Below are 18,760 nucleotides of genomic sequence, written 5' to 3'. Positions count from 1 at the left end.
ACCCAACTCGGTATTGTATATGGTTGTGAGCGGTTCATCGTGTCGGAGCGGTGAAGTAGCAGCTCGTAGAAAATATTTGGTTCTTGCGTGGACCAAGAGGGATCGATCAAACAAGGATTAGCAGAGAGTGCCAAGTCTCCAGAGGAGTCCGATAATCCTTTGTTTACTATACATATTTACATTGAAGCGGTTCAATTGAAGCCTTTTCATTTGGAATTGAAAATTAGCTAGAGTGCAAAACTCTTTATCACGTCATTAATCACTTGAGTGGAGTTTGGCCTTGTGTTTAGAATTTAATTTGTGCAAGAAAGCCTAACTCACTCATGTATCAAATATTTTGACCATTTCACAATGGTACCCTTGCACGACGATAATTGATTGTGTCGCTACTTGTCTCTATCACATCATGATGTGAACTAAACTTTCCATTAAAACAATCATCGTTAAATAAAGAGTATGTTAGACTGTAATGCTTGTAGAGTTAAGTCTGAAATATGGGGGATAGGGATGTATAAAATGATGGAAATAGTCTTATGTTGCTACCAATGCTACGTGTCTCTGTAGTCAAAGTGTCAAGTATCACCAACTCACCGTACTATTAGGCCTTGTTCGTTTACGTCGGATTGCACCCGAAATCGTTGAAGCTAATTAAAGTTTATATAAATTAGAGAATCAATTCGGCTAGAAATTGATTCGACCCACTAATCCGACACAAAACGAACAAGGCCTTAAATAGCAAATAAAAAGCGTGATAAACTCGGCCTTGGACCTCACTCGAGCACATCTTCCTTTGTGTAGCATATGCATCATGCACGCGCGACACGGTGACACTCTACTCGTCTCCTCTTACTGCATACCATCTCAGAAGCAGAGACGGATATTACTACGTAAAACTTGAAGATCCAACCAGCAACAGACGGATGATTTTTATTTATTTATTATTTATTGAAACGCTCGTGTATTTTCGCATTCTATATAAGGCGTAAATAAAGAGCACAGAGAGCCCACGAGTTTTGACGCATACATTTCTGCGGCGTCTCTCTCTCTCTGTGGCACGGCGGTGCACCTAGCAATTTTGCCACGCTCTTTTGTACGCGTCCCGGCGGTGCGGGGCTGCTCGTTTCTGTCTTTTTCCTCTCTTTTTTCCCACTCTTCTCATGGGGAGTGCGGCTTTTGTGCTGTGCGCTCGCTCGTCCCCTGCCCATCTTTTTTTTTGTTGGTTCGGGTATGAACTGTGAGGAGAGGAGCGGACAGCAGGCGACCGGAGTGACCTCAGCCAGTCGTTCCGGCTTGCCCCCCGCGTCCCCTTTTGCTCTTGGCGTGTGGCTATCGATCATGTCATGGCGTCATGCGTATATGCATATCTTCCCTTTTCCAGTTTTCTGCTTTCCGCCCACCGACCCGCTTACTTGCGTAGCTGCGTTGCGTTGCGTTGCGTGGCTTCATTGGGCTCGGGGCCGCTGCGCCTAGGCTACGTGCGCGCGCGCGGTGGTCCGTGGTCACCGCACCGTGGGCATTCTTCACGGGCACGGATGCCGTACCCGTACCCGTATTGCCGTGGTGCTGACTTTTTTTGGGGGGTGGCATCACAATCGTCAACCGGGAAAAAAGTGCGTCCTCAGGAAATTTTCGGACGACATTCAGATTGATTGCCTTTTTGGAGGAAATTCTGTTTGGGAAATCATGTCTCTGGATAAAGAATATGGGTGTGGGTATTATAAACCGTCTTCACGCGTCGGTTTGCGATATTTTTGTGTTTTTATGCTCCAGGACCAGGCATCTTGTGGAACAAAAAAAAGGATGGTTGGGCGGGCAAGATTTTGTAAGGAAAAGGCGAGAGTGGTTGCGCGGTGGGCTACTAGCTACGGACTGTTCAGTCCAAGTGCACGTGGGCTCCCGTGCGAAGCCCAACGGTTCTGCCTGGGCTGAAACCGACATTATTCACCTACGCGGGGATTGAACGATCCTGATCTGGACCTCGTCCCGCCCAGCGCCGAGGCCCACGAATCTATGAACGCAAGTATTGCAACCCTTCCTTCCGTGGTGAGCCATAGACCACTCATTTCGGCCCAATGTATTACAGGCGTACGATATTTAAATATGCTGTTTATACAGCCCTCGACAGAGAAAACTATTTATACTGTTTTTTAGTAAATCATATATTTGGATTATTACATGTACAGTATCATAAGAAGATAGTTATGTTACATTATTATACCAGTCACTTTGAAGTTCTGGCTACACCGTCGCATACAATTATGCTGCTACCAAAACCATTACATAGTACTATCGCAACATGTCAGAGGGTTCTCCAACCTGTATACGCACAAACTAGCTTTGTCACGTGGGCGAGTGACATTCGAGTGAATGAAACAAGGGTTAGGGTTAGTGATTGAGGATTTTGCATCTTTATGTGTGGTCACAGTGGGAACGATTTGTTTGGTTGAACCTTCACAGACCGCGTGAGGGGGAGGATCTGACTACTAATCTATGTCCTCATCGGATCCACACGGGTGAATTTTTATCCTCACCCTGCTCCATTAAGTTTTGAGTTCTTGCTAAGCCATTCCCGTGGGCCGTGGGGAGAATTCCAGTCCCATCCCGGTCCATTTGGGGTCGGGTAACCGTGAGGGCCTGTCCCTAGGAAAAATGTCATCCTTACTAGAGATGGTAATGAGTATCCATAACTCGATAATCAATAAGTATTTACTCTATTAGATGATGTATATAGACTAAATATTATATCCATGGATCTGTTATTGAGCAGAATCTTTATCTAATAGGTATGTGGGTATTGGAACGCCCCTTCCTTACCTATACCCATTAATCTATGGGTATCAGAATACTATATACTAGATATGTGTTTGGATTAGGACAAAATCTGTTATGTTTGTGTAATGTGTTATTTTGATTGATGATTAATCTTTGTGGGTACTAGTGATCCAACACCATTGGATGCGAGTGATAGCCAGTGAGGTTGTCTTTTTTGGATTGATGAAGGTATGTGATAGCAATTTTCCTCGGAGATTTTAGCATTATCATATCTATTATGTATCCTTTACATTGTGTGACGGCACCGCACAAAGACGTGGCAGATAAAGAGATTCTCCCACTCCCAGTCCCAGGCGGCCTGCCGGTGCCGGACTCCCTCCCCTGGGTCCTGTCGCTGTGGCCTGCGGCGCTGCGTGAGGACCGAGGAGGGGTGGTGCCAGTGCCACAGGGCACAGGTTCCTTCCGTGCCGGCGCCCTGCACAGCTTGCACTGTACTGCACTCCACGCAGCAGAACTCCCGTGGCCCCCCGCAGTGGTGGTAGCAGCTTTTCGCCATAAAGACACACGAGACTCTGCAGTCCCGTCGGCGTCGCCATGACACGAGACGAGCTACATCTAGGGCACGGCACAAGTCCAATCCCCCGGACCAGCAGAATTCAGCTACTACTCCGTCCACTCCAACTCCATGCGCCGTAGCTTTGTGCACTCTACAGTCTACACATGCGCGAGGCGAGGCGAGGCGTTGACTAGGCTCTGGAGCTGAGCCGTGAGCCCAGCGGGCAGGGCACCCAGCCTGCCCGCCCGCCCGACTGCGTGGTGTATGGGCCAAAGCGTTCAGGTGGAGCGGAGCACGCAAAAACCAGCCAGCCAGCCAGGCACGGCAGCGGCGGCAGAGACAGGGAGAGGGATGCTAGTAATTTCCCAAAAGTTGCAGGCTTGCAGCTGGTTAGAGTTTGGAAGCACTTGTAGTAGAGAGTTCTTGCCTCACAAAGGGGAGGGGACCCAGAGAGGAGAGGACTGATGAAGAGGAACGACCAATCATGTGTGCTCAGTCAGGGCAACAAAAAGGAGTACTATCTATCAAGACGAAGCAAGCAGGTCCAGTCGCAGTCAAAACTCCAAAAGGGAGAACAAAGCTGCTCTGAGCAAGCGAGCCGTATGAGACGAGCATGGTCGTTGCCAGAGCATGACCCAATCCGATCCCGTGCCAGCCACATCATGAGATCGGTCGCCGCCGTGCCGTGCTACCCACCCTTCTCCTCTCTCTGGTCCTACTCCTACCGTGCCCGCCGGACCACCATGTCCGTCTCCCGTCCGAAGGAAACGGATCGGGAACCCGTTCGGTCCCTTGGCGTGCTCTCCTCGCCCACGACGGCCCCACCTTTGGGTACAGGTCAATGCGCATGCGAGAAAGCTCAGCTCAGCGTCAAGCCGTCAACGTCAGAGCTCCCTAGGCCCCCATGGCTCTCTGCCGCGATCACGGGCTCGCTCGCCCCGCCCGCCGGCCCTCCGGGCAACATCAGGCGATCCACCAGCAACCACAGGCAGCACCTCCAGATAGCGAGAGCGGTGAACAATGCACGTCTTTGACACACACTTCGACACGTGTTTTGTTTTAGGGTTTATTGTAGCGTCAACCTAAAATTACAAATAAGTTATATTCATCCGATTTCATATGTAAAAGTTATGATCAGAAAAATAAAAACGGGTACCCAAATTCTGGATACCCGTATCCGACTCGAATATCCGAGGTATTTATTGTGTAGTGTTCGCTTCGTATCCGACTCGAATCCGAAGCTTTGATATCTGGTCATTATTCGTATCCGTTCCGAATATAAAAATACATAAATCCATATAAAAAACGGGTATTTATATTATTTGTATCCGGCAGGTATACCCAACTCATTTTTACCTCTACGGACCGCTGCACCTGTAATCCATATACACAAATATTATAGAAACTGTAGCCGTATCTGGATTAAAGCCACAACAAATGCAGCGAACACGCTTAATTCGTAAAGGAAAACACGCACAAAACACAAAGGGAAAAAGCCAAAAACATATTGTCATGTCACATGTGTGACCGCAATGAACTAGGCTGGCCCCATGACTATGTGCTTGTGTGATACAGCTGTCTATACATGATAATCGACATCACAATGCTTGTCCTTTGCTATAACAGTTTCAACTAAAAGTTCGTTTCGTCGTGTGTGCACCGTGTATACACACGATAATTTTTCCGGCCTAGAACATATGAGGAAAATAAATTTATAATAAGACCCCAACGAATAACCATATCTATCTGCTATCTATTTTATGATGCGTTTGATTTTAGATTAAAGTAAAATAATCAGGGAGCGGCATCATCACTTTGATTTTTAGGTACCAGGCCGCCAAAAAAAAATTGTTGTGTTGTTCATCCCATTCCCGCGTGACCGTCATAGTGTCATCCAAACGTTATAAAAAATTATAGAAAATATGGTCGTCCTTTCCCATCGTTCCTTTTACGTTCAACCAAACACAAATGTCGCTTGATATAAGACTCTCCAGCAGCGTCCTCTAAATTTCGTCCCCTAAAGTAATATTCTCTTCCTTTACAGTCTTCTCTAAAAAATTTCGTTCTCTATATCTTCTTCATCTCCAACAACATCCTCTAAATTCAATCCTCTATATCTACAGTGTTACCAGATTTCATAATCTACGTTTTTCACATATAAAAAAATTAATTGCATATGTCGTGGAATTAAAATAGTTTCTACGATATATTTTCATTTAAAAAAATTCTCCTCGATCGCAATTAGGCTACCAATTTACCCAAAAAATAATTTCATAATCTATAGTTGTCGGCGTTTCGAACCCGGGGGGTCCCTGGACCGATGAGTAAATTGTCGCCGCGTGCCCCAGCCCAGATGGGTCGGCGCGAGACGGAGCGCGAAGGGGGGAAGAAGCCGGAGGGAGACAGGCGTAAAAGGGGAAACCCGCGACCTTCGTGTTTGTCCCGCGCCCAGGTCGGGTGCGCTTGCAGTAGGGGGTTACAAGCGTCCGCGTGGGAGAGAGCAAGAGGCTTATGCGCGCCGTCCCGTCCTTCCCCCGCGCGGCCAACCCTCTATAAGAGGGCCCTGGACCTTCCTTTTATAGGCGTAAGGAGAGGATCAAGGTGTACAATGGGAGGTGTAGCACAGTGCTAACGTGTCTAGCGGAGAAGAGCTAGTGCCCTAAGTACATGCTGTCGTGGCAGCCGGAGGGGTTTTGGCACCCTATTCGTGTGGTGTCGTGGCCGTCGGAGGAGCGCTGGTGCCTGGCGGAAGGACAGCTGTCGGGGCTGTCGAGTCCTTGCTGACGTCTCCTTGCTTCCGTAAGGGGGCTGAGAGCCACCGTCGTCATGGAGCATGCGGGGCGCCATCATTACTTGTTTACCGAGGCGAGCCAGATGGGACGCCGGTCTTGTTCCCCGCAGCTAGAGCTAGCTAGGGGTAGGGTAATGATGGCCCCTCCTGTGACGTGGTCGGTCCGAGCCCTGGGTTGGGCGAGGCGGAGGCTCCTCCGAGGTCGAGGTCGAGTCTGTCTTCTGAGGCCGAGGTCGAGTCCGAGCCCCTGGGTCGGGCGAGGCGGAGACCGTCGGCTGAGGCCAGGGCTGAGTCCGAGCCCTGGGGTCGGGCGAGGCGGAGTTCGTCGTCTTCCGAGGCTGAGCCCGAGTCCGAGCCCTGGGGTCGGGCGAGGCAGAGTTCGTCGTCTTTCGAGGCTGAGCCTGAGTCTGAGCCCTGGGGTCGGGCGAGATAGAGTTCGTCGTCTTCCGGGGCTGAGCCCGAGTCCGAGCCCTGGGTCGGGCGAGGCGGAGCTTCCTATGGCGCTCGAGGCCGGACTTGGCTGCTGTCAGCCTCACTCTGCCGAGTGGCGCAGCAGCCGGAGCGGCGCAGGCGGCGCTGTCCTTTTGTCAGGCCGATCAGTGGAGCGGCGAAGTGACTACGGTCACTTCGGCTCTGTTGACTGAAGGGCGCGCGTCAGGATAAAGGTGTCAGACCACCTTTGCATTAAATGCTCCTGCGATATGGTCGGTCGGCATGGCGATCGGGCCAAGGTTGCTTCTTAGCGAAGACTGGGCCTCGGGTGAGCCGAAGGTGTGTCTGTTGCTTGAGGGGGCCCTCGGGTGAGACGTGAATCCTCCGGGGTCGGCTGCCCTTGCCCGAGGCTGGGCTCGGGCGAGGCGAGGTCGTGTTCCTTGAGTGGACCGAGCCCTGACTTAATTGTACCCATTAGGCCTTTGCAGCTTTGTGCTGATGGGGGTTACCAGCTGAGATTAGGAGCCTTGAGGGTACCCCTAATTATGGTCCCCGACAGTAGCCCCCAAGCCTCGAAGGGAGTGTTAATACTCGCTTGGAAGCTTTTGTCGCACTTTTTTTGCAAGGGGACCGGCCTTTCTCGGTTGCACTTTGTTCCGGTGGGTGCGCGCGAGCGCACCCGCTGGGTGTAGCCCCCGAGGCCTCGGAGGATTGGTTTGACTCCTTTGAGGTCTTAATGCGTTTCGTGATGCTTCGGTCGGTCTGGTTGTTTCCTCATGCGAGCTGGTCGTAGCCCGGGTGCACGATCGGGTCCCAAGTTCTCGGGCTGGTATGTTGACGCTGTCAACGGTTTGGCCGGAGCCGGGTTTGCGAGAGCAGCCCCCGAGCCTCCGCACAGAGCGAGAGGACGGTCAAGGACAGACTCGACTTTTTTACATACGCCCCTGCGTCGCCTTTCCGCAAGGAGGAGGGGGGGAAAGCGCCATGTTGCCCTTGGAGGGCGCCGAACATGGTGTCTCCAGTGAGCTGCTGACGGGTAATCCGAGTGGACGCCCGTGCCCCATTTGTTAGGGGTCGGCTAGAGGCCCGGAGGCGCGCTCCAAAAGTACCTACGGGTGATCTGCTGGACTCGGTCCCCTTTTGACGGGGTCCGAGGGCTGGATGCCTCCCTCTGATGGGATTCCGTTACAAGATTGTTCCCGCTGGTCTCGGAAATGTCATAGGGTACCTCGGGAGCATAGCCCGAGCCTTGGTTATGTATTGAACGTACCCAGGGTCATCCCTCGCTCTGCGTCTAAGGCGGCTGTGAACCCTTCGAGGGCCAGCCTACGAACCCCTGATCAGTAGTGGGCGCGGAGCCCGAGTGGACTGAGGCGGTCGTTGAACCCTTCCGAGGGGTCGGCCTTCGAACCTCTGACCAGTAGTGGGCGCGGAGCCCGAGCGCTCTGAGGCGGCTGTTGAACCCCTCCGAGGGGCCAGCCTTCGAACCTCTGATCAGTAGGGGGGCTCGGGGCCCGTTTCCTTCGCGGAGAAGGATCCCTTTCGGGGTATCCCCTTTCCCGGTCCCTGTTGTAAGAGAGAGAAAGAGGAAAAGGATACGAAATCGAAATGATGTGGCACACCTTTTTTGACACGGTCATTATGGCGAAGGCGAAGCGTTGCCCGCTTCTCCTGCCAAAGGTGCCGCCTGTCCTGCCGCAGAGTTAATGCGACGGGACGAGTGGTTCACGGGGCAGCCGTTGCGCGCGTGCGAGCCGTTCGAGGAACGGAACACGGGCGCGCCGTCTTCACGCCGCGAGAGAGGGTTCCTTTGTTGTCCCTGGATGGGACGTGAGCTTGGCTGACGACGTGACCGCTGCTTCCGCCCGCCTGCCACCGCCATTACTGTCGGCCCATTTTTGGTCGTATTGACCGCCGCGCCTTCTCCCGCAGCTGACTGACCCGTGACCGATGCGCCTGGCTGGCACTGTTGGGTCATATGTAGGGTTGCCTCGAGTCGCGGTAGTGGCGCGAGTGGCGGTGCAGTTGCTCGCACGTAGCAACCGGCGCGCCGGTTGCATGACGTGTGAGCCTGGGCCTCCATGCTGGGCGCGTTGGAGTCGAAGGGGTGCGCCCACTTGGCGCGGTCGCATGCCGCTTGCATGGCTGTCCGCCCTTTCACCCGCTGGTCTGGGCGAAAGTGGAGGAATGCTTGTAACCGCTGGGCAGTTGCGCGCACCGCGCACGGCGGTTTGGCTTCTTCTGCCCTGGGCCAGCTTGCATGACGCGTGGGACCCAGCCCCCGGGTCGTAGGGGGAGGACCTTGGAGCATGTTGGAGAAGACTCAGCCCGCGATGGCTGAGGACGCAAGTGGGGAGAGTTGCCTTTAAAAGGAGGGTGACCCCCTTGAAAGGCAACCATGTCTTCGCGCTCCCCTTATGCATCGTGTCTTTCCACCTTCTGAGCCCCCGGATGGGGGACACTCACAGTTCTTCCGCCTTGTCGTTGGAGGAACGCAACTTCGCGGAAGTTGGTACCTTTTAGCCATCGTTCGGCTTCAAGGATTTTCATCAGGCAGCCCGGCCGCATCCCCTCGCCGGTGGTCACCCAAGACGGTGACCACCAGCCCCTGGGTGGGGAGAAGCAAGCCGGGCTGCGATCTTGGTCCCACCCTCAGCTTCAAGGATCTTCATCATCCTTGCTGGGGCGGAAGCCAGGCTGAGCCGGAGCTCTACCTCCCGCGCGGGTTCGTGGGTCAGCCTCTTCCTCAGCATTCAAGGGAGAGGGCGCTCACCGGCCTAGCGGGAGGGTCGGACTCCGACAACGCGGGGCCGATCGGCGGCGAGCGTCGTCAGCTTCAGCACGTTGGGCTCGCTGGCTCAGCTGGCTCTGGCTCGGCTCCCGGTGCCCCCTCTCGCCGCAAAGGCGGTTGTCGCGCCGCGCGCACCTGAGGACCGCCCAAGATGTCGCGCGCTGCTAGGGCGGCGTTCGTGTTCTGGGGCTGTCCTGCCTTTGCCCCGGTACGGCACCTCTGCGCGGAGGTCGGTGCTCCGCTCGTCCTGGAGGATCCGAGTGGGGATCTGCCGGTGGCAGACGGCTCCTGTCGTTAGTGCTGAGGCGGCGGCGGCTGGAGAAGTCCTCGTCGCCGACGGGATCACCGCCACCATCCGCGCTCTGGGCCTCCGGCTCTTTGTACTTGTCCTCGCCCCTCGAGCGTAGACGTGGGCGAGGGCATTGTTGCAGCGTCGTCCGCCCTGAGGCCATTGCTGCTGCAGTTCGGCCACCCGGTGCGGAGGTTGTTGTCGCTGCTGCTGGAGCGGGCGACGGTGGGCGACTTGGAGCCTTATCGCCCCGCGGGCCCTCCAATGTGGGGGGGTTGTTCGTACCCGCGGGGACGGAACCGGAGTTCCGTTTGTAATGGCACCTTGAGTGCCGGTGTCTGTTCAATGTGGCTTGTCGGGGCCTGAACATGTATGTATTTTCGGCACGGAGCCGTGTTTTTTCCTCATTTCGAGCACTAAGACTCGCCTGTCGGCTATCCGAACCGCTTCACCAAGTGCGAGTTGCCTCGTGCGAAGGTGACGAGTGAGGTATCCGTATCCCGGAGGTGTAGGAATCCCTCGGCTCGGTCGGCCTTGCCGCCCGAGGCTTCTCTTGCTTAGTTAAAGGAACCCCTCGGCCGCCCTTCGATGAGCCGAAGCCGGAGGTAGTGGTGTCAGCATGGACATGGGCAGAGTTGGCTCGAAAAGAAGATTTGGTCGGCCGGAGCTTGGCCGGGTCGTCCGCTGGCGGGACCGACACCGTAGTTGAGTTGCCGAGGCCACGAGCTGGGCTCATGTCCTCGGGGGACAGCTGGCTGAGGCTTCGGGGTGGCCGACCGAGCCGTCTGCTCGAGCCGGATTCCTGGAGAAGACCCTGGCAGCGATGCCCCGGGCGTGGTGCCGATGTCGTCCTTCGGAGTGGGGATCCTCCAACCGCGTCGCCGTCCGAGGCTAGGTCGGACCTCGCCGAAGGTGTAGATGACGCCGAGGGTGCTGCTGCTCCCTTCAACTGTCAAGGTCCGAGCCTGCAGGATCGGGTTATCTTGTAGTGTGCGTATGTTTTCTGCGGCCGCCGAGGCCCAAACATACTGTCATCGTGTTGTAAAGCTGCGTTTCTTTTCCTCTTATTTCGAGTATCTGGACTTATTTGTCGGTAACAGAATTGTTTGTCCGAGCGAGAGTTACTTTTTACGGAAGGTGATGAGTGAGGTATCCGTATCCCGGAGGCGTAGGAATCCCTCGGCTCGGTCGGCCTTGCCGCTTACGTGTACTCTTACTCGTCCGTAGAATTCTGCTATCGATGTAGCCGAGAAGGCCCGAAAAATCGTTTTGGCAGAAGAGTTTTCGAGCGTGAAGACTTGTTCGGTCCGCAGAATCACTTATCCGAGCGTGAGTTACTTATCGTAGAAGGTGATGAGTGAGGTATCCGTATCCCGGAGGCGTAGGAGTCCCTCGGCTCGGTCAGCCTTGGCTGCTTACGTGTACTCCGTCGTTTTCAGGATCCACTTTCGAAGTAGTCGAAAAGCACAAAAGACATTCTGGCAGAAAATATCTTTTTCCGAGGAAAATTTTGACGCAGAGGGGGTTCCCCCCTTTTAGCCCCCGAGGGAGGGTCGGGCTTTGCCGAGGCAAGGCTGACCCTTCCTTGATGACTAAACTTTGTGCATGAGCGAGGTGTATGAACGACTTGAAAGCATCTTAAGGGTAGAAGCGACGTAGCTGTCGGATGTTCCAAGCGTTGCTGTAGACCTCGCCTTGACTGTTGGCCAGCTTGTACGTCCCGGGCTTCAGAACTTTGGCGATGACGAACGGCCCTTCCCAGGGAGGTGTGAGCTTGTGCCGCCCTCGGGCGTCTTGTCACAGTCGAAGCACCAGGTCGCCCACCTGGAGGTCTCGGGACCGGACCCCTCGGGCGTGGTAGCGTCGCAGGGGCTGCTGGTACCGTGCCGAGTGTAGTAAGGCCATGTCCCGAGCCTCTTCCAGCTGGTCCAGTGAGTCTTCTCGGTTAGCTCGATTGCTTTGGTCGTCGTAGGCCCTCGTCCTCGGGGAACCGTATTCTAAGTCTGTGGGCAAGATGGCCTCGGCCCCATAGACTAGAAAGAACGGTGTGAAGCCCGTGGCTCGGCTCGGCGTTGTCCTCAGACTCCAGACCACCGAGGGGAGCTCCTTCATCCATCGCCTGCCGAACTTATTGAGGTCGTTGTAGATCCGAGGCTTGAGTCCTTGCAGAATCATGCCGTTGGCACGCTCTACTTGCCCATTCGTCATGGGGTGAGCCACGGCGGCCCAGTCCACCCGGATGTGGCGATCCTCGCAGAAGTCCAGGAACTTTCTGCCGGTGAACTGGGTGCCGTTGTTAGTGATGATGGAGTTCGGGACCCCAAAGCGATGGATGATGTTAGTGAAGAACGCCACCGCCTGTTCGGACCTGATGCTGTTTAGGGGTCTGACCTCGATCCACTTGGAGAATTTGTCGATGGCGACCAACAGGTGCGTGTAGCCCCCAGGTGCCTTCTGCAAGGGACCGACGAGGTCCAGACCCCACACAGCAAACGGCTAGGTGATGGGTATCGTCTGCAGAGCCTGGGCGGGCAAGTGTGTCTGCTTCGCATAGAACTGACACCCTTCGCAGGTGCGGACAATTCTAGTGGCGTCGGCCACCGCCGTCGGCCAGTAGAAACCTTGTCGGAAAGCGTTTCCAACAAGCGCTCGAGGCACTGCGTGATGACTGCAAGCCCCCGAGTGTATTTCTTGCAAGAGCTCCTGGCCTTCAGCGATGGATATGCACCGCTGGAGGATGCCTGAGGGGCTGCGGTGGTAGAGCTCCTTCCCGTCCCCCAGCAAGACGAACGACTTGGCGCGCCGCGCCAACCGACGAGCTTCGGCTCGGTCGAGGGGTAGCTCTCCTCGGTGGAGATATTGCAGGTACTGGGTCTGCCAGTTTCGATTAGGCATGACCCCGCTCTGCTCCTCCTCGACGCGCAGTGCCTCACCCTCGGGGGCCGAGGGTGCCTCGGGCCGAGCCGAGGGTGCCTCGGGCTGGGCCGAGGGTGCCTCGGGCTGGGCCGAGGGTGCCTCGGGCTCGGGCGCGTCGTCGGTCTTGACAGAGGGTTGATGCAGGTCTCGGGAGAAGACGTCCGGGGGAACCGTTGTTCGCCCCGAAGCTATCTTAGCTAGCTCATCCGCAGTCTCGTTGTAGCGTCGAGCGATGTGGTTGAGGTCGAGCCCGTAGAACTTGTCTTCCAGGCGCCGAACCTCATCGCAGTAGGCTTCCATCTTCGGGTCGCGGCAGTGGGAGTTCTTCATGACTTGGTCGATGATGAGCTGCGAGTCACCGCGAGCGTCGAGGCGTCGGACCCCCAGCTCGATGGCAATGCGCAACCCGTTGACTAGAGCCTCGCACTCGGCCACATTGTTGGACGCCGGGAAGTGGAGGCGTAGCACGTAGCGTAGGTGCTTCCCGAGGGGCGAGATGAAGAGCAGGCCCGCGCCTGCCCCTGTCTTCATCAGCGACCCATCGAAAAACATGGTCCAGAGTTTTGGTTGGATCGGAACTGTTGGGAGTTGGGTATCGACCCATTCAGCCACAAAGTCCGCCAAGACATGGGACTTGATGGCCTTCCGAGGGGCGAACGAGATTGTCTCGCCCATGATTTCCACCGCCCACCTTGCAATCCTACCCGAGGCCTCTCGGCACTGGATGATCTCCCCCAGGGAGAAGGATGACACCACAGTCACCGGATGAGACTCGAAGTAGTGTCGCAACTTCCGCCGCGTCAGGATCACCATGTACAACAGCTTCTGAATTTGTGGGTAGCGGATCTTGGTCTCGGACAGTACCTCACTGATGAAGTAGACTGGCCTCTGGATGGGCAATGCATGCCCCTCTTCTCGTCTCTCAACCACGATCGCGACGCTAACCACCTGAGTGGTAGCGGCGACGTAGATCAAGAGGGCTTCTCCGGCAGCGGGGGGCACCAAGATGGGCGCGTTCGTGAGGAGCGCCTTCAGGTTCTCGAGGGCTTCCTCGGCCTCAGGGGTCCAAGTGAAGCACTCGGCCTTCCTTAAGAGGCGGTACAGAGGCAGGCCTCTTTCGCCGAGGCGCGAGATGAAACGACTCAGAGCCGCAAGGCATCCCGTGACCCTCTGTACGCCTTTTAAGTCCTCGATGGGCCCCATGTTGGTGATGGCCGCGATTTTCTCCGGGTTGGCCTCGATGCCCCGCTCGGAGACGATGAACCCCAAGAGCATGCCTCGGGGGACCCCGAAAACACACTTCTCAGGATTGAGTTTTACTCCTTTCGCCTTGAGACACCGGAATGTCGTTTCAAGGTCGGAAAGGAGGTCGGAGGCTTTCCTCGTCTTGACTACGATGTCATCGACGTAGGCCTCGACCGTTCGACCAATGTGTTTGCCGAACACGTGGTTCATGCACCGTTGGTACGTTGCACCCGCATTCCTCAAACCAAACGGCATGGTAACATAGCAGTACATGCCGAAGGGTGTGATGAAAGAAGTCGCGAGCTGGTCGGACTCCTTCATCCTGATTTGGTGATACCCTGAGTAGGCATCGAGGAAAGACAGGGTTTCGCACCCAGCAGTGGAATCCACGATTTGATCGATGCGAGGCAGAGGGTAGGGAACTTTCGGACATGCTTTGTTTAGACCAGTGTAGTCTACACACATCTGCCATTTCCCTCCTTTCTTTCTCACAAGCACAGGGTTGGCAAGCCATTCGGGATGGAATACCTCTTTGATAAACCCTGCCGCCGTTAGCTTGTGGATCTCCTCGCCTATGGCTCTGCGCTTTTCTTCGTCGAATCGGCGCAGAGGCTGCTTCACGTGTCGGGCTCCAGCTCGGATATCCAGCGAGTGCTCGGCGACGTCCCTCGGTATGCCGGGCATGTCCGAGGGACTCCACGCGAAAATGTCGGCGTTTGCGCGGAGAAAGTCGACGAGCACTGCTTCCTATTTGGGATCGAGCTCAGAGCCGATCCAGATCTGCTTGGAGGCGTCGTTGCTGGGGTCGAGAGGGACGGATTTAACCGTCTCCGCTGGCTCGAAGTTGCCGTCGTGGCGCTTCACGTCTGGCGCCTCCTTGGAGAGGCTCTCCAGGTCGGCGATGAGGGCCTCGGATTCAGCGAGGGCCTCGGCGTACTCCACGCACTCCTTGTCGCATTCGTACGCGTGTCGGTACGTGGGGCCGAGGGTGATGACCCCGTTGGGGCCCGACATCTTGAGCTTGAGGTAGGTGTAGTTGGGGACGGCCATGAACTTGGCGTAGCATGGTCTCCCCAGCACTGCGTGGTAGGTTCCTCGAAACCCAACCACCTCGAACGTGAGGGTTTCCCTTCAGAAGTTGGAGGGCGTCCCAAAGCAGATGGGTAGATCGAGTTGTCCGAGGGGATGGACGCGTTTCCCGGGGATGATCCCGTGAAAAGGCGCAGCGCCTGCCCGGACCGAGGACAGATCGATCCGCAGGAGCCCGAGGGTCTCGGCGTAGATGATGTTGAAGCTGCTGCCTCCGTCCATGAGGACCTTGGTGAGCCTGATGTTGCCGATGACGGGGTTGACAACGAGCGGGTATTTCCCCAGGCTCGGCACGCGGTCGGGATGGTCGCCCTGGTCGAAGGTGATGGGCTTGTCGGACCAGTCTAGGTAGACTGGCGCCGCCACCTTTACCGAGCAGACCTCCCGACGCTCTTGCTTGCGGTGCCGAGTCAAGGCGTTCGCCACTTGCCCACCGTAGATCATGAAGCAGTCGTGGACCTCGGGGAACTCTCCTGCCTTGTGATCCTCCTTCTTATCGTCGTCGCGGGCCCTGCCACCCTCCGCAGGTGGCCCGACCTTGTGAAAGTGGCGTCGAAGCATGGCGCACTCCTCAAGGGTGTGCTTGACGGGCCCCTGATGATAGGGGCACGGCTCCTTGAGCATCTTGTCGAAGAGATTGGCGCCCCCGGGAGGTTTCCGAGGGTTCTTGTACTCGGCGGCGGTGACAAGGTCCGCGTCGGCGGCGTCGCGTTTCGCTTGCGACTTCTTCTTGCCTTTCTTCTTGGTGCCACGCTTAGTTGACGCCTCGGGGACATCTTCCGGTGGGCGGCCCTGGGGCTGCTTGTTGAAAGGGAATTAGGCTTACACCTAGTCCCTAATTAATTTTGGTGGTTGAGTTGCCCAACACAAATAATTGGACTAACTAGTTTGTCCAAGTGTATAGATTATACAGGTGTAAAAGGTTCACACTCAGCCAATAAAAAGACCAAGTTTTGGATTCAACAAAGGAGCAAATAGGAAACCAAAGGCATCTCTGGTCTGGGGGCACCGGACCGTCCGGTGTACACCGGACAATGTCCGGTGCACCAGAGGACTCCGACTCGAACTCTTCACCTTCGGGAATTTTCAAGAGCCGGCGCGCTATAATTCACCGGACTGTCCGGTGTGCACCGGACAGTGTTCGGTGCTCCAACGGGACGCGGCTCAGGAACTGGCCAGCCTCGGAAAATTAGAGCGGCTGCTCCGCTATAATTCACCGGACGTGTCCGGTGTGCACCGGACTGTCCGGTGAACCAGCAGAGCAACGGCTAGCCGGCGCCAACGGCTACCTACGGCGCATTTAATGCGCGCGCAGCGCGCGCAGAGGTCAGGCGCGCCCATACTGGCGCACCGGACAAGGAACAGTGCATGTCCGGTGTGCACCGGACATCCAGGCGGGCCCACAAGTCAGAAGCTCCAACGGTCAGATTCCAACGGCACTGGTGACGTGGCTGGGGCACCGGACATGTCCGGTGTGCACCGGACTGTCCGGTGCGCCATCGAACAGACAGCCTCCACCAACGGTCATGTTTGGTGGTTGGGGCTATAAATACCCCAACCACCCCACCATTCATTGCATCCAAGTTTTCCACTTCCCAACTACTTACAAGAGCTCTAGTGTTCAATTCTAGACACACCAAAGAGATCAAATGCTCTCCAATTTCCACACAACGCCATAGTGATTAGAGAGAGAGATTTGCTTGTGTTCTTTCGAGCTCTTGCGCTTGGATTGCTTTCTTCTTTCTTGATTCTTTCTTGTGACCAAACACTCACTTGTAATTGAGGCAAGAGACACCAATCGTGTGGTGATCCTTGCGGGAACTTTGTGTTCCAAGTGATTGAGAAGAGAAAGCTCACTCGGTCCGAGGGATCGTTTGAGAGAGGGTAAGGGTTGAAAGAGACCCGGCCTTTGTGGCCTCCTCAACGGGGAGTAGGTTTGAGAGAACCGAACCTCGGTAAAACAAATCCGCGTGTCTCACTTCATTATTCGCTTGTGATTTGTTTTGCACCCTCTCTCGCGGACTCTATTTTATTTCTAACGCTAACCCGTCTTGTAGTTGTGATTATTTTTGAGAATTTCAGTTTCGCCCTATTCACCCCCCTCTAGGCGACTTTCAATTGGTATCAGAGCCCGGTGCTTCATTAGAGCCTAACCGCTCGAAGTGATGTTGGGAGATCACGCCAAGAAGGAGATGGAGACCGGCGAAAAGCCCACTACAAGCCAAGGGAGCACTTCATCGGAAGAGTCCCGCACCAAGAGGAAGGAGAAGAAGAAGAGCTCCTCCAATAAAGAGAAGGAGAAGAAATCCTTTTCTCACCACAAAGAGAAGAAGGAGAGATCTTCCTCTCACAAGCCACATCGGAGTGGGGACAAGCACAAGAGGATGAGGAAAGTGGTCTACTACGAGACCGACACTTCATCAACATCGACCTCCGACTCCGATGCGCCGTCCGTAACTTCTAAGCGCCAAGAGCGTAAGAAGTTTAGTAAGATCCCCTTACACTATCCTCGTACATCTAGACATTCTCCATTACTTTCCGTTCCATTAGGCAAACCGCCAACCTTTGACGGTGAAGATTATGCTAGGTGGAGTGATTTAATGAAATTTCATCTAACCTCACTCCACAAAAGTATATGGATTGTTGTTGAGTTTGGAGCACAGGTACCATCCGTAGGGGATGAGGATTATGATGAGGACGAAGTGGCCCAAATCGAGCACTTCAACTCCCAAGCCACAACCATACTCTTGGCCTCTCTAAATAGAGAGGAATACAACAAGGTGCAAGGGTTGAAGAATGCAAAGGAAATTTGGGACCTCCTCAAGACCGTGCACGAGGGTGATGAACTAACCAAGATCACCAAGCGGGAAACGATCGAGGGGGAGCTCGGTCGCTTTCGACTTCGCCAAGGGGAAGAGCCACAAGACATGTACAACCGGCTCAAGACTTTGGTGAACCAAGTGCGCAACCTCGGGAGCAAGAAGTGGGATGACCACGAGGTGGTTAAGGTTATTCTTAGATCACTCATTTTCCTTAACCCCACTCAAGTTCAATTGATTCGTGGTAATCCTAGATATACTCAAATGACCCCCGAGGAAGTTATCGGGAATTTTGTGAGCTTTGAATGTATGATCAAGGGCTCCAAGAAGATCAACGAGCTTGATGAACCCTCCACGTCCGAAGCACAACCAGTGGCATTTAAGGCGACGGAGGAGAAGAAGGAGGAGTCTACACCGAGTAGACAACCAATTGACGCCTCCAAGCTCGACAATGAGGAGATGGCTTTAATCATCAAAAGCTTTCGCCAAATCCTCAAGTAACGGAAGGGGAAGGATTATAAATCCCGTTCCAAGAAGGTTTGCTACAAGTGTGGTAAGCCTGGTCACTTTATCGCTAAATGTCCATTATCAAGTGACAGTGACAGGGATAACGACAAGAAGGGAAAGAGGAAAGAAAAGAAGAGGTACCACAAGAGGAGGGGCGGCGATGCCCACGTGTGCCGCGAGTGGGACTCCGACGAGAGCTCCACCAACTCCTCCTCCGACGAGGACGCCGCCAACATCGCCGTCACCAAGGGACTCCTCTTCCCAAACGTCGGCCACAAGTGTCTCATGGCAAAGGATGGCAAAAGGAAGAAGGTAAAATCAAGATCCTCCACTAAATATGAAACCTCTAGTGATGAGGATGATGCTAGCAATGAGGAGGATAACTTGCGCGTTCTTTTTGCCAATCTTAACATGGAACAAAAGGAAAAATTAAATGAATTGATTAGTGCTATTCATGAGAAGGATGATCTCTTGGATTCTCAAGAGGACTTCCTTATTAAGGAGAACAAAAAGCATGTTAAGGTTAAAAATGCTTATGCTCTAGAAGTTGAAA

This window comes from Zea mays, chromosome 3 (assembly GCF_902167145.1).
Source record: "Zea mays cultivar B73 chromosome 3, Zm-B73-REFERENCE-NAM-5.0, whole genome shotgun sequence".
Taxonomy (NCBI): Eukaryota; Viridiplantae; Streptophyta; class Magnoliopsida; order Poales; family Poaceae; genus Zea; species Zea mays.
Note: the sequence above shows the minus strand (reverse complement) of the source record.